The sequence below is a fragment of the Rhynchophorus ferrugineus genome, unplaced genomic scaffold, assembly GCF_030347505.1.
Source record: "Rhynchophorus ferrugineus isolate W39M unplaced genomic scaffold, kcgeb_rfMv2 rfM10, whole genome shotgun sequence".
Taxonomy (NCBI): Eukaryota; Metazoa; Arthropoda; class Insecta; order Coleoptera; family Curculionidae; genus Rhynchophorus; species Rhynchophorus ferrugineus.
This window is the reverse complement of record NW_027472589.1, coordinates 30757383-30774948: the sequence shown is the minus strand read 5'-3', so window position 1 is coordinate 30774948 and position 17566 is coordinate 30757383. Positions and strand designations below refer to the sequence as shown.

Below are 17566 nucleotides of genomic sequence, written 5' to 3'. Positions count from 1 at the left end.
AAGACCGGGAGAGTCCAACAGTCACACAGAACAGTAACACTGAACGTTTCTGTTTTTTTATTACACAGGTCTGCAACAAATAAGTTGTTTGAGTATATTCAACTGATTTATATATATTTTGGTATGCTGAAAATGAAAATGATTTGGAACAGGACACCAGAATTTTCTAAAATACATTTCAGATGTTATATGATACTATGGTTTGAATAATATGAATACACTAAGACCATGGCTAACAGGTGAAGAGTGATTTTAAAAAATTGTGCATTGTTGCTTGTACAGCAAGTTGGGTTTACCAAATTATCTGGCTATTGTTGAATCAAATAGAGTTGGCCGCCGAGGTAGCTTAAAGTTGGTGAGAAGAACCTCTTCCAATAATCATCGGTACCTCCACATAAAGTTCCTCTACCACCGCTGCACATAAAGTTGAGGTCGATACAGCAATACGTAAAATCGCTTTCCAAAGATGAAGATTGCACCAAATATATATATTCAGAGTCTTCCCAGAATCAAAAGTGAAGGATGATGATTTCGGACATTAGATGGCTTATAGCCAAATAATTCATCACAACCGTGGCCATACCTCAAAATCAAGGGTGGATCGTTAATCATAAAAATCCTAACTATAAACAAGCCTAAATGTACAACCCTAGTGAGCCTAAAAGTGAATTTTCTTCATTCCCAAAAAATTTAGATATGTGAAAGTATAGCAAGATGGACAGTTCATCAGAATATTAAAGAGATGGAGAAAATATACCGAACCAAAGAAAATGGACCGTCTCAATGACATCAGACTGCTGTTAGATGCTTTCAGATTATTCTCACAATTGAAAATGTAGACAGAGGAGCCTCACTGTGAAAACAAAAAGATTTTAGTGTGTGCTACTGAACATATATTAAATTAAATAACAATTTTCAAGTTTAGTCAAGTCTACTTCCATTTATTTTAATATTTGCTCGTTTAATATATTTACCCAAATTGCCACAAAACATGTTGTCCTATGATTAAAAGAGACCCATATTCGGATTCAGCACATCCAAATTATATAGAAACATAAGATTACGTTATAAAACTCATACAGCCCTTAGATTTTGTTGCACACCTGAGTTATTCTTCTCAGATGTATAAAATATTGTATCAAATATTATTAAATAAGACTCAAACGTTTTTTATTATAATTATTGGAGCATTTCAGGAAGAAAAGGAAAGAACTTATACTTATAACACATACCAAAAATTATATTTTCCTAATATTATATTCTGTTTTTACTATTTCAAGTTAGGTTTTTGAAACACTTCGAAATTCAGTGAAGTATCGGTAATGTATCATTCATTCAGCTGCCCAATATCTGGTGATATATAATGACGATGCAAATGCCCGGTAGTTCATTCAGTAGTCATTGATAATAACTTAAATTAAAATAATATTAGATGAATCGTGTAACCTCCTGATGTGTATGATTTCATTACTATAAAAAATCATAAAATGTGTTCAATTTTAACATTTTCTTTTCTTAAACTAAATTGCTTAAATATATTTAAATAGAATATTTATCATATTTTTATATTATATAACTTCATATATATTTATTAATGATATAGATAAATCTACTACAGAAAACCTGTATATATATATATATATATATATATATATATATATATATATATATATATATATACATTAGGTTACACTTTGATATATATGTTAACTTGTTGTATGTATTATACGATCATTATTATATCAGTTTTATAGTATTATAAAATATTATGTATGGTGGTAGTTAAAGGTAGAATAGGTTTAATAAAATATTGATCTAAATTAAATTAAAGATGATAATTATAACAGTTGCACTGAACAGTAATCCTGTAAATTTTATTTTGCCATTTTTTAGCAAGATCATCAAGATGTCAGAATTATACTTATTTTGTTTGTTAATATAAATAGTCTTGTTTGAGACTGGTTTAACTTTCAATCAAAATACTCTGATATATTAGGGTATACTACGCGAAGTAAAGTATTGCAACGAAGGGAAATTTGATGTTTTCAACTAAGATGAAAAACTATTAATTCCTTATTAACGAAACATAATATCAAATACAGTTAGAACTCATTGCAAAAGTGATTTTCAAATACTGAACTATGCTAGTATGGAAATTTAAAGATTATGTAAACATTTCGTTGACTCAGTTTTGCCATAAGATAAATTCAGAATGAATAGAATCACTGTAGGGTAAAATTGTAGCAAATTCCTTAGAAAAATCTCAAAACTATTTTGATAAAATGTCGGTTTAATCTAGATAAAGGATGATCATTACAACAGTCGCATAGAACAGCAACCTTATTAACTTTTTAGTGATTTTCAATTGACTACTTATTGATCCATATTATTAGTAACATAAATTACATTCAAATTAATATTATATAAAGTTCTAAAGTATCCTTGGGGTATGTAATTTAGGTCTTGTTGTTGTTTGGGATGGCCGGCTGACAACGGACAAAACGCGAACAATCACCATTTAAAACGACATTAACCTTAAAGCCGCATACTTACGCACAATGATGCGCAACAAAATGCAACACCATCGATCCGGATCGGACAATGAGAACGAGGAATCGACGCGTACCTGCCGGGACCGCGTAACGGCCGAACAATCGCTGAAGTGTCATTTAAAGACCTCGTTTTCGTTCGGCCGAACGGTGCCCCGGAAAAAAAATCGTATCCCAAATAGATTTTTCGTCCCCGAATCATTAATAATCTTTATCGAACCCATTCAGTGGCCTTTCTCCTCCGTTCGTGAGGCGGATTCGCCATAGAGACGAGGGTTCGTCCTTGCCGGGGGTACGGTGTCGAAGAAAGGGACACCATTAAGCGCTATCTGTAAGTCAAACCGCAGGATAATTAATCATGGCTGGTTGCATATCATCCCATTTAACGAGACGACGTTTTTCGGCCGAAGATTCACACGTCGCCGATCCACCGTCCGCTGGCTGGTCTCTTTCGATGTTCTTCTCTTTCATCTGCCTCTGGGTTTTATTGTGCGCTGGATTAGCGTTTTGATTCGGCTAGGCATTCATTCTCACTTTTTCTGACTTCCTTTTTATTCATCGACACAGATCGTGAATGGTTTCAGTGCTGTGAAGGAATGGATTATATCAAAATGTAGCATCGTTAATAGCTTATAATATTATCTTGATTACTAATTTCCACTCTACTCAGTTTTGAGCTTTTTTTCAGGAAGCTTAAGGAATTATTGAATTCAGAGCTTATAGGTACTCTTATATAGAATACGATCAGAAAGACAACTCCATTTGTTTTCTATTTTACAAAAAAAACTCTGATTCAAAACAGGGTCAATCAAAATGCCAAACTAAATACATGTAAATAAGCAAACATGACCATTATTTAGCCCAATAAGCGCTATTTGAACATAATTTTGCTTTTAATTGAAAACAACTGCAGATTTTTTTTCAAATATATCTATTACATCGTTACTACTCGTTACCAACTAATCTTGTAACAATTTGTCTTTCCATTAACTTAAACTAGGTATATATTTAGAAGGACCCATCGGCCCTATCTTAGTCTCTGTTGTAATACTTCGATATTGACATGAGAGTGTCTCCTCATGTATCTTTGTGATTATCTTAATTTCCTATTATAGAGAGAAAATGCCTAATACAAACACACCAGTTTGGGTTTATTAACAAGCATTCAACAATTGATCACGTCCAAAGAATAACGCATGTTATTGAAAAAGCCTTCGAAAGTTAAAAAGTATGCTCAGCCATATTCTTAGATGTAGCACAAGACTTCGATAAGGTTTGGCATGAAGGCTTTGTTCATAAACTACAAAAATGTTACCAAAACCACACAACGAACTACTAAAATAATACATTGCAGCCAGAATGTTTAGAGTTAAACAAAAAGAAATTTACTCGACAATAAAAGAAGCTAACGCAAGCGTACCACGGGCATGAGGAAAGACTCCATTCGCATGAGAATATTAAAGTCTTGCAACTTTTGGATACCACCAGAGCGGGACAGAGACTCAAAAGTATCAAACCATCTGATCTTGTGTAGTGTTGCGTAGTGAGGTGCATATATTAAAAAATACAGCAGTGGCATGTATAAACACTATTTTACCAGAGACTGGGATAGGGTCGATGGATCCTCCTAGTTATATACCTAGATTTAAGTTATCATAAGGACAAATTGTAGGTCAGTTGGAAACGACTAGTAACAATGTAATAATTAAATAATAAAAAAAAACTTCATTTCCTGAGTGACAGTTGGTATCTGAAAATATCGGTCTCTACAATACTTCTCAAGACTTAGTTCTGGAAAACTTGTATCCTATGTTCTATGTCTCAACTGCAGTTTTTCCTTTTCTTTTTTACATGTTCCTTCCAAGGAGGTGTATTAAAATTTATTCTGAGATACTTGACGTTAATGACGATGGGCATATTTTGAATTATCGATTTCATATTATATATCCGGTAAATTATACTCACTATCGATTTTGCTTGGTGTAAAGGTTTTTTTTTGTAGATGTTTAGTAAATGTTAAATTTGCACGTAGGTCTCTTATTAGTGAAATGTGGAAGCTTTCGTTTTTCATCTATGATTTAACATTTGGTCATATAACATAAAATGAGCTTGTTATGAATTAATAACTTAGAATTTCGCCCAAGCAACCAGTACATTTCACTGAACATGATGTTGTGTTCGTCCAGTTTTTTTTATATGTTCTTTCGATGTGAACTTGGTATTAACTGTCATGCCAAAGTACTTTGCTGTGTTGACATATAAATTTTACCACATGCCGTTAATGAAGGCTGTGTGCTGTTGGCAGGTTGTGGCGTGATCTTACTTGTGAAATCTATTTGTGTCGATTTTGATTGATTTATGATGATATGATATCAGATGATAAGTTCATCAAGGCTTTTCGGGGTTGGCTCTCTGCTATCAAAATCAAGGGTCTTAATCAGCAGAGGTGAAACTTATCACATAATGATGTATGGCGATCATTGGGGTAAGAGGTTGGAGTTCTTCCTTGAAAAATAAAAAAATTCAATCTCTAGACTCTGATAAAATCAAAATACGTACCATTTTTGGATGCTTTACTATAAGAAATGTTGGTTCAACGTTTTGAAGGTTTTCTGAGGTAGCGTAGCGTAAATTGATCATAAGGATTTGGCGGACTTTTTCTTGAGAGGTTCCCTGAAGTAGCGTGCTTGTGCTAATATGCTACAATCGACCAGTGTCTTAGAAATAAGCTTAAGTCAGGCGATTGCTGAAATGTCCATATTCCATATATAATGACATATAATAATGGCATCTATGCTTCATCCGTGAGTCCATGCTTCATGTATATATCGTGAATACTTCATGCACTGCTTGCTTTGTTCCAGTTGAACATCGACTTATATTCTTTTAAAATTCATCATTTATGCGATAACTTATCTATATGATCTCTTTAATGCATATACATATTTCTGCTAAATAAAAGAAGATGAAATATAAATAATAATTTTTTACTGTTAATTCTGTCTCAACCGCAACTAAAACTATAGTAAGTAAATACTAAATGATTATTGTGTGCGTGATGAATACCATAAATTTCTTGTGTCAAATAGGTCTTGATTCATGACATAAAATAAAAACAATTTCCCGTAAAAAGGTTCAGAGAAAGGCTGTGAGTTCCATCCTAATCTTAGGTTATAAAGTAATAAAACGATATTAAAATACATAACTATTTATCGGAGAGAAATTAACGTGTAATCTGTTGTTGTACTAGGAACCATCGTCAAGTATGCCAGCGAATATAAAATGTTGAAACCGAAAAGGAATTAATGTCCTTCGAGTTAAAAACGGATGAAAAAAAATTTAGAGTCCATTAACGAGACAGAAATATGAGGTTTGGTTGCCGAAATTTACGGACCTTCCACAAAACGAGTGCGACACAGGCCCAAAATAGGTATAAAAACAATTAAAAAATAATAAAAGAGGATTCCGACGTAAATCATACGTCGTCCGACTTACGGTACCGAAAATAATTGAATCGTAGATCCTAAACGGTCGTCTTCATTATGAAACCCTATAAAAATATTTCTCTTAATACATTTCTCTCGAAATAGGCATCATATAAGAGTGGATTACGAAGGTGCATCAAAAAGTTTCTTTTACGCATTGCGTTCACTAGACCAAATATTACTGCTTTCTTAGCACCAGGATCAAACAAAATAAAGTATGTCCAGTGTTTTGAACTATTTGCATACTATATTAGCCAGAAAAATTGCAAATGGATGGATCTAAGTTATAAAGATCACTGTTTGACTAGTTGTAAAATTTCGTAATAGAGAACCTTCTTTCTTTAAACTCATCCCGTGCCGATCATCGATGCCGAACATAGATGTACAGGATGTATAAACAAAGGTAATTGTCCTAATTTTGAGCATACCTATTTTAAACTATTACAATAACGAGATGGAATGATGAATAATGTTTCAATACAGTTTACTAGCGATCCTCTGTGGTCGAGTATCGCCACTATTTATTAAGCTAATCATATTTATCTCATAGTAGAATAAATGGAATTATTTAAAAATTATATGTTACGAAAACTTGTTTTCCAAGTATTTTTTAACTTGTTTTAAATTTAATTTCCATTTAGTTATAATAATCAACGAAGTGTAAATTACTACATCACTAAACATTATAACTAAAATATCACACATTCAAATGTAGTTTCCAATCAGCTAAATATGCGAAGTGACAGTGAACTGCGTAAACTAAAACACCATCCGATCTGATTACTAGACATATATAGACTTTAGAATAAACTTTAAAATGAGACTAATTCCATAAAATAGTTATTTTGTACAGGATATCACTTAATAAAGTGATTTTCTACATGCCATGGCCATGTATATATATATATATATATATATATATATATATATATATAATATAAACATAACAAATATTTATTGCCTTCTGGGCAGATTATGGAATATTAATAATAAAGAAAAATTAACAACAGGGCAAGAAATAGAATATATATATATATATATATAATATAAACATAACAAATATTTATTGCCTTCTGGGCAGATTATGGAACATTAATAATAAAGAAAAATTAACAACAGGGCAAGAAATAGTGATCAGGCGAAGACTTTTTATAAAAATATAGTTAACACCAATGAAATAACGCTTTTGCTGTAATCTGATTTTTTCGAACGGCCTGGTAAACACGAAAACAAGACTAAGCGTCACCCGCTGCGAAAAAACAGTAGTTTTTTTTTTAGTTATTTCCACTTGTGCGATATTTATCGTCCACCACCTGAATATAAATTAGAGCCTTCACCGGTCAGCCTCAATGATTTCTACAAATTATGCTCTATCGGGCTCGGCGATCTCCACCTGAATCCATAAAGAAACGACCAGAAGAAAGGCAGACAAAACAAAAAAGATGCAAAACTGACAGCTTTCTTTTATACGTCTTATATTTTATACGGAATATGGTGAAATATATCGTTCTATTTCGAGGCCCTTCGGCCGGCTACATGACGAGACCTTTGTTCGGTTGCGGTGGTAGGTGTGAGAATCCGAGAGATGACCTGATCTTTTCATCTCGGAGAAACGGTTCCTTGACGTTAAGGGCACTACATCACGGCGGGGGTTTATTTATCTTTATTTTTTCCTTTTTTATTTATTTTTTGCTTCTCTCGAATATAAATTCGAACAGGTCGTGAAAGCGTATCAAAACCCTCACTATTTGTCTGGTGAATATGTTTATATATATATATATATATATATATATATATATATATATATATATATATATATATATATATATATATATATATATAGATATATTATTTATGTTTGGTCTTTCATAAAATATTTCGTTAACCTCCCATAGTTTATTTTCCTTAGTCTATTCCCATCTTAATTGAACCAGCCCTTTTTAAACTTTAACTATATGGACGTTTATATCTTTGCACTAAAATATGTTGTTCACCATTTACTCTTCTTGCTTATTTCTCGCAAGGTAGTCGGCTCTCTCGTTACCTTTGATATCCACATGGGATGATATCCACATGAAGAAAACATATTTGTTGTTTAGTATTTTGATTTTTTCTATTATGGCGTCAGCTAGTAGGTGCCCAGACTTCACAGATCCAGGAGTCTCACGAGAGCTCACTGAGTCCGCGGCTACCACATATGGTTGCTGACTTCTCGTAGGAATCTTCCCTTTTATAGCCGTCGGTGTATATGAAGTGATGACCTTTGAATTTTTGGTCTTTTATTTTAATGAAGATGCTACGTATGTCCTGCGGGTTCACATTTATTTTTGGAGATTTCTTCATGGACGTGTCCGTTGCAATGTTCTGTAAAAATGTGGAATGCTTCACGATTTTGCGTGTCATCCTTGCGCAGCGGCCATGCTAATCTTCCCTGTATCGTTCCAATTTTAGTATATGTACCGCTGAAGCGACTACTCAACCAATACTAAATCAGAAATACTAAGGGACGGATTTACCAGGCAACCTTTCCTATAACGTATGAGAATCGCTATTTACGAACCTGGGAAGCTTCTCAATTTATTTCTTTTAATTTCTAAGATGTAGGACACAAAATTTCATCCTTATGCTGAACTTTCTTCAATAACCCAAATACTAAACCCGAAAGCAAGAGAATATTTCATCAGACAAGCTTTCCTCTAACATATAAGATCTTCTATTTATGAACCAGACATTATGAACCATTTCAATTTATCTGACATTTTTTCGTTTTTAAAAGAACTAGTAATGTCTTGACGACGTTTCGATAGAATCCCTTCAGGTCTTGTTTCCTTTTGATTTACTTCGCCTTACATAGGTTGAAGGGTCAGTTTCAAACTTTTGGGTATGATATGTCGGTCTAGGCAATGCCCTAGGAGCATTAGATTGCATTATGCTCTATTTTAAAGTTAGATTATCTATGGTGTTAATATTAAGTGGTCGAAATTCAACCACAACATTTAAGTCAATAATATTTCTCTCATAACAGGATAAAAGGAATAATTTGACAATGATATATCACTAGAACATGTTCACAGTATTCTCAATATAAAATTAGAAATGTATTTTATATATAACATTAATTAAAACAATGGTCATAGGTAAGATTATTTTCAAGACTGTAGCAACCTCTGAACATCAAATATAAGTATACATGATATTTATTTTTATGTTGCTGTTAATAACGCATAATTCCATCTATGCAAATTACGTAGTTAGATTCATTTTAACTGCTTCATATTTTCATTACCACATTTATATATTCAGATCTTTCGTCTTTATTTTTTATCCATATTTTTCACCTAAAATATGAATTACGGAAACAATAAATACATCAGGCTGCTTAAAATAATTTCTTCACCTAAATTTTTAGATAAACTTGCATCGTTCTTTAGCTATTTAGTCCATTCTTCGATTTTACCTTTGCAAATAGATCATCTATCATTTGCCTTCTTTCGTCTATCTATCGTTTTCTATCTTGTCTTATGCCCCACGTAGGAACTAACAACTCATCAACAAAAGATAAATTAAAATTCTATTAAGCTACTTTATAATTGTTATTATTCTTTGCAACATTCATTTTAACTCCTGATGTAAAATTAACATATTTGTTACTTGCAATATTCGGTTAGTGCTTTGTTAAGAAATGCACTTAGTAATGAAACCTGAAATTAACAAGAAGTTAGTAAGACAAATATTTGTAGAAAAATATTCGGTAATAACTTTAGAACTATTTCTAGTACAATGATTTGAAATATTGAAATTTTCGCATTCGGATCTTTCTTTCACAGCTGTGTGTAACTTTTAATTACACAAAATAGTTAAGCCTAAAACTTCTTCCTCAATACTGGCTTTAATCGTGCCAAATTTCACGCCTCCAGGTGTTCGGATTTTCTTCGACAAGGGAAGCAAAATTTTTGTTAAACCGATTATAAAAGAAATAGTAATTATATATTTTAAGACATAAAACTATCTTGTATTAAAGCAAAAAAAGATTATATAGAATATATAATAATATATAAATTCTATTTATATTTTGTAAACTTTATATTATATTATTATATTTTATATATTATATAAACATATTCCAAGTTTTATTTGAAACATATAAAAGTTTATTTTACAGATATTAGACCTATAAATTAATTTTAAAGTATTTTTTTATCTGAAGCTTTATTTTTGATTTTATTCAAAGAATTACTTATCGTTAACCGCTGCTTTTTTCCATTTTTCAGGCAGTTTACGGCTTCCATCTCGGAAGAACGATGTATCAACTAATTTTTTTGGTATCTTCATAAGAGGTAAAGCGCTGTTCACACAAATCAAGATTGATATGTCGGAATAGATAGTGACCAGAACGAGAAAGATCTGGATAATACCGACGCTCTGGAAGGTATGTAAATGAGTAATAGTATATTATTTTTCCCTTCTACAAAACTTCTACAAAAATAAATTATATTGTAGTTAATTTTCTTTCATACTTCAGTAAAAACACGTTGAACATTTTCATTATAGTTTACCGATAATCGTTTTAAATAGCTTCAGCAAGTCATAACATATCATCTGACACATATTTCCTAGTTAATTTTAATAATAATAAATAGAAATAGACATTTTATTATACCTGTGTACATTTTATTGTTACTTGGTTTCATTATGCTTATTTTTAAATTTAAGATTTACACTAGCTAATAGTAAGTCGGTTATTTTGTTCAATTTATTTTATTCAGAGCCTATTTCAAACCGTTCCTATCTCCGTAAATTTTAGTTTGATATTAGTTATAGTCTAATCTTTATTCCGCTATAATAATGCTTGATATATGTAATAGTTTATGTTTAACAAATTGCTATAATTTTGTTTATCAAATTTAAATCATAAAATTATTACACTCTTAGTTTTTATATTATAAAATTATTTATTTTAATCAAAAGTAATTAACTGGGAACATAAAAATTGTTATTATCATCTTTTAAAAGTACTGGTAGTATCATTATATTATTATTAGACACATCATCTGATATAAATGTTTTTAAAACATGTTGACAGAAAATCAATTTTTCAGGTTTATTGCATTTTAGAACTACGAACTTATAGATTTATTAGCAATAGAGATACTGACACCATAAATCGGTGGCAACTTTTTTCCATTAACACATTATATATATATATATATATATATATATATATATATATATATATATATATATATATATATATATATAACATACATATATATTGCGATATTATTATTCCATTATAAAGACTTATTATGGCTGTAATTCTTTACATAATCTTATCTCGCCCTCTTCTGAAGGGAGAAAAAGTGACTTCAATTGATTTGTGATTTTCTATCTGACGTTCTAATCTCGGCAGGCCATATAGCCCGCATGTGCTTAGGTTCGAAATACAGATTAACATCATGTTAACCGTTCTCTTTCGTTTTTCGTTGGAAAGTGCATTTCGGGAAAAAAATAATGGCAGATAAAGAACCTCCCGGCGTGACACGTTGTCCTTCACGCCAAAATATGGCTTTGAAATGATTATGTCTCCTTGTATTGTTAGTTGTTTTGTGACAGCTGCACAATATACAGTTTTGTGCAAATATACACGGTATATTATTTTTGTGAGTAGTATTATAAGATAGTTACTAAGTATAATGTTTAAATAGTAACTGCTGCAAATTCATTATGAGAAATTGTTTGCAAACAAATTTTCATTACTATTATGATGGCTTATAGGTCATTTACTACTTAATAGTAAATACTAACTAAATATTCAAGTTATTCGACAGAAAGTTAATTACATAATACAGTTATTTTAATAGGATATAAAAATGATATATTTTATTTTCGCTCATCTTAAATAATACTTAAAAAAATTAAATTTGTATAATAGCGATTAGATACTGTAACTTTCCATTAAACGACGAACATAAATGCTAACACTTTATTAAAATTCTTTCAATATTAAGTACCACATTAACTTCTTCACGATGATACTACAATAGTGAGATGCATTTGAGATTGCATGGACAGTCTAACATTGAACTGGGTTCTTCCTAGATGTATACCTACATTTAAACTATTGTAAAGTCAAACTGTAGTTTAATCGGCAACTATTAGTAACAATATGAAAAACATACCGGCTTGGTCGACGCAGTTGTAAAGGCGACAGGACAGTTTTCCTACTATTGCGATAGTCGCGGTTTGGAATCCTGCTGGGGTATGGCAGGATGGTAAATTTATGTTTGTGATTGTTTAATATTTGTGATTATCCTAGAAAAGAATGTAATCTCCGAAAAGGAAAATGATCTCTGCCACGCCAGTAACCAAGCTTGGTACGACCGGGTCTCTTCTGGGATGATTTCTAATAAGTTCGTCGCTCGCCAGTCGGCTGGCTTAATGCCGAGAACCATGGTTCTGAGCCCACATAAAACTGTAGGTCTCTTAATAATGATAACTATTAGAACTAAATAAACGGCATTAAGAAAGAAAAAGCTACAGAACCGGACGAGGGCTTAAATCTTTCTTGAGATTAAAAAAAAACTGGAATAAATTAAAGCAAATATTTGGTCTCATCATCTAATTTAACCCGACACTATCGCACCGCAAACAATCTTTCAGTTATCCAAACAAAAAGTGCCATAATTCACCAGGGCGACACTTCATCTTCCTAAGTGACTTCTCGGCCTCTGACCCCATCGGGACCCACCTTTCTACATACCGGTATTTTTTCCCATTTAATGAAGTGCACTAAATAAAGCTGTCAAGGTAGGAAACGGGCGCGTAAAGGGTTCACAGACGCGCATGCATGACAAAACCCAGTATCTCTTAAAGTGGGTTATGTGTTCATGGCCGAGACCTTATTGTTCCCCACGTCGTGAAGTAGTTAATTATTGTGCGGGGACCATTGTACCATCGGAAGATCGGTACGCACGCGAAATACCGAGGGCGCAACATATTCTGTTGCGTCGTTGTGTTTTTTTTGCTCTTCGGGTCTGCTGGCCGATACTTTTTGTTGGGTTCGGACTAGTGCTATTGTCCTGTTAATTGGTCCTTTTTCACCTTAAGAATAAACAGTTAAACTGTTGTGGTTTGGACCTTTTTGTTTGTTGGAGGATGATGTGATAAAAGCATTTATTCAACGACATTGCGGTCTTGTCTGTATCTTTTTCACCCTTCCGTTACTATACTGGAGGATTCTTTATTAATATATCGGGGCAATGTATTTTTATTATTAAAAAAACATTTATTGACAAAATCTTACAAGCAAGCATGCCGGTAAGTTCAGACTAATAATGGATAAAGAAAGCAGTTTTAAGGTAACCTCAATACTATATACAATATTGAAGAACAAACCCAAAATTTACTAGTTTACTGGTTTAGTTTATTTACAGTTATATTACGAGAATGTCTGAAAAACAAACTTAGTGATTCTTAGTAGATCACGAATCACATAAATTCCAAGCACCTGGAAGGTATATTTAGAACAATTTAGAATATATGTTTAATCATCACATATATCTATTTTATACCAAAGTTTCTAGAGAGTTTTCTGGAAGGAAGATATAAAGAAGAAAAGAAAAGAACTGGAATTGAAATATAGGAAAATGTACTGGCTAATTGGAAAAAAATTACAATTATCAGTACAATTGTTATTATATTAGCAAATACTGAAACCTATATGAACAAAATAGATTTTTTTCAGAACAAAGTCCTGAGAAGTATTGTGGGTGCACCCAAATACTACAGGAATGACTACATCGAGACCCTCAGATACCCACAGTCAGTCAAGAAATTAAAAGAGTTGCAAGGGAGCACGAGGAAAGACTCCATTCTCATGAGAATGTTGAAGTATTGCAACTCTTATTATTACATTATTAATATATACTTATTATTGGTATTTTTTATTTTTTGTGCGTCGTTGTGTTAGTATTATATACATATTTTTTTTTATTATGTATTATAGCAATTTTTAAATGAAGTTTATAAGTTTAAAATAATGTTTTATACATGAAGACTAATAAGCTATTGGTTTCTATTCTAATTTGCTACAGTTTCAAAATTACAAACCAAAATACACAAAATGTGTAATGGGTTTTACTTCTAACTCTACTGTACTAAATGAAATGGTTTTACTCTCTTTACTCTTCTGACCAAACCGTCATTGTCTAGGAGCTAGACATTGATGTGCTGAAGGAGTCTCTGTTCATTTCCTGGTGTATAATCCTTGATAACGTTATTGACAGTTCTTACCTTCAAGTCCTGATGTATTTCAATCAAATAATATACAATCGACAATATCTACAACATCTGATTACCAGCTCTAAATAGCCTACAAAAACTTGGCTTGATACCGGGTTTCCGGACAGTGACAATGCCCCAGGAAATCAACTATCAAGGATTGGTATGAGGTGAAATGAGCACCGAAAACGGTGAACGCAGTGGACGCCCAAAAGAGGTGTTTACTGACGAAAACGTTTAGAATATTTACAAAATGATTTTGAATGACCATAAATAGAAATTGAATGAAATAGACACTCTAAAGACATCAACTGAACGTGTACATCATATCATTCATGAATATGTAGGTGCGAGAAAGCTCTGTGCAAAGTGGGTACAAATCGCACTACAGAAATGGTATCGAAAATTTGGAGGGTCGCTATAATCAGTGTATCACCCTTGAAGGGAATTATGTTGAATAAATCAAAATAATTTTGCCTTTATTTATTAAATGTTCATTATAGAGAATTTTGAAATCAAATCAACATGAGGTCTCGTCATTATTACAACAATAAAACCAAAATCGTCCAAAATAAGTCCACAAGAGAGAATACAGAGACCGATTTTAAAAGAATGATTTAAATAGTAGACCACATCGCACTTAATTAGCGGTTATACATTCAATCACCTTTAATATTCTTCATTTTCGTTTCATGTCTAACGCAAATTGACAAGTTAATATCGAGATCCGTTAAAGACGAACCATTCAATCAGTCCGAAACAACAACTGGATCGCTAATAGTCTTGTCCAGCATCTGTTATAATTAAAATGTAGAAGAATGCGCCGGTTAAGAACCGATCAATTACGGTTTCGTTTTTAGGTTTTGGAAGCGAGAGGAATAGAGTTATATCTTTTTTTAACACTCTTTCATAATAAAATTTCTGGCTAGAATATTTACGCGTAAAAAGTATTTCATTGTTTTAAAGGTTGCTTTCTTTTCGTCGCATTGATAAGTTCTTGCTACTAGAATTATCTATTTGAAAAACATATTGTGTTTTGAATATTTATTTACTGTTAATACTATGATAGACATAGGACACCTAGTGTTTTCTATCCATAACCGCCCTATAATGCTATCAAATATCTAGTTACTATCTCTAGAAGACATAATTTTATTTTTCGGACTACGAAGACATTTTTTTTTGAGTGCGTTAAGAATACTTAAGGAAGATATAAATGTACTTAGGAACGATATGATTCAAGTTTTACTAATTTTTGATCATAGTATTCGCCTTTTATAAATCTAGACTTTCATGAATCCTTCCTAGGGAATAGAACTATTTCTAAACTGTAATCCAATTTGAATTTGTACTTATTATAACCACTTTGACAAAAATAAATCTCCTAATAGGTCAATTCAAAAGTCCCCGGCCTGACACATAGATGGCGCTACCGGAAGTAAATCCATATGTTTTTTAGTTAGCCCTAACCATCAGTAGATGCGCGTATAAATTTGACAACTGTCGGATCATTAGCTTGTGAATTATAGCATTTTGAGTGAAGCAACTTTTGTTATTGTGAAAAAAATGGATAAAAAGAAATTTTGCGTGCTGATAAAATACTGGTATTGCTTTTTTAAGGGAAAAAAATACAGTCGAAGCAAAAACTTGACTTGATGCTGAGTATCCGGACGCTACACCAGGAAAATTAACCATTAAGGATTGGTATGCTAAGTTTAGATGTTATGAAATTAGCACCGAAGACGGTGAACGCAGTGGACGCCCAAAAGAGGTTGTTACCGAAGAAAACATTAAAAAAATCCACAAAATGATTTTGAATGACCGTAAATTCAAGATCTATTTGAATATTTTATTGAATTGAAATAAAGATATGAACTGAACGTGTACATCATATCATTCACTAATATTTGGGTATGAGAAGGCTTTATGCAAAGTAGGTGCCGCGCGATCTCACTTTTGACCAAAAACAACGACGAGTCGATGATTCGGAGCAGTGTTTGAAGATGGTCAAGCGTAGTAAAGCCGAGTTTTTGCGTTGATATGTGACAATGGATGAAACATAGCTCCATCATTTCACTCCGAAGTTCAATCGACAGTCATCTGAGTGGACTGTACACGATGAACCCACTCCAGAGCGTGGGAAAACGCAACAGTCGGCTGGCAAGATTATGGCGTCTGTATTATGGGATGCGCATGGAATAATTTTCATTGAATACCTTGAAAAACTATTACTTAGCTTTATTAGATTGTTTGAAGGACCAAATTGCCGAAAAAAACGGTCGCATTTGAAGAAAAAGAAAGTGCTGCTTCACCAAGACAATGCACCGTGTCACAAGTCAGTGAAAACGGTGGCAAAAATCCATGAATTGGGCATCGAATTGCTTCCTTATCCACGGTATTCTCCAGATTTGGTCCCAAGCAACTATTTCCAATTCTCAGATCTCAAAAGAATGCTCGCTGGAAGGACATTTTCGTCGAATGAATAGGTGATCGCCGAAACTAAGGCCTATTTTGACGCAAAGGACAAATCGTACTACAAATATGGTATCAAAAAGTTAGACGGTCGCTATAATCATCATATACATCCGAAACATCCGAAAACTGGTTTGATGATATCTTTTTGAGTTAATTGTGGAGGCTTCAGCGAGAGAAAATACTGAGAAAATATGTTGGTATAGATGCATTGTAACTAGGGGCGATTTATTTTATGTAAGTTTAATATTTTCTTACTACAGTAATGCAGTTTCTATACTTATACGTTTATGAAGGCTTCAGAGAGAATTTTTAAATTCTAGTTATTTATGAAGTTATAACTATTTTAATAATACGGTTAATAAGTTCACTAATTATCAGGAAAACATAGCTTATTTAAGTGTAGGGTTTTCAAAATATTGATATCTGATGAACTAAATACCTGACTTTTTTTAACTATATGAAAATATAATAGAGACTATAGAAAGCGAGTCGACAAATCAAAGTGCATTTTTTTCGTTTGATTTTATGACTCAGTTTGCTTTAGTTTTCTATATTGTAGTACTTTGTACAATACTATATTTATAGTATCTTCTTTTTATCAGAAATTTTTCAAAATATATAATTTTTATTGAGTTCTATTAAGCGCCTAAAATGTAATTCCTATCTAATCAGAATATCCCTCAAAAAAATAAGATTAAGAAGTAAAAAATAATAAACCAAAATAAGAAAAATGAGGAAACCCATGTAATAAACTGTCCTTCGTTTATGATTATTAAT

General features: G+C 32.2%; 1 protein-coding gene and 1 non-coding gene across 3 annotated transcripts in view; both read right to left on the bottom strand.

The window, feature by feature from the left end:
* Positions 1 to 17566, bottom strand: part of Kni (knirps) — a 902599-nt gene that overhangs the window by 446109 nt on the left and 438924 nt on the right. The gene's annotated exons all lie outside the window — the stretch shown is intronic.
* Positions 8403 to 8506, bottom strand: LOC143204381 (U6 spliceosomal RNA). Its single transcript, XR_013007602.1, has one exon. It is a non-coding gene; the product is annotated as a U6 spliceosomal RNA (small nuclear RNA).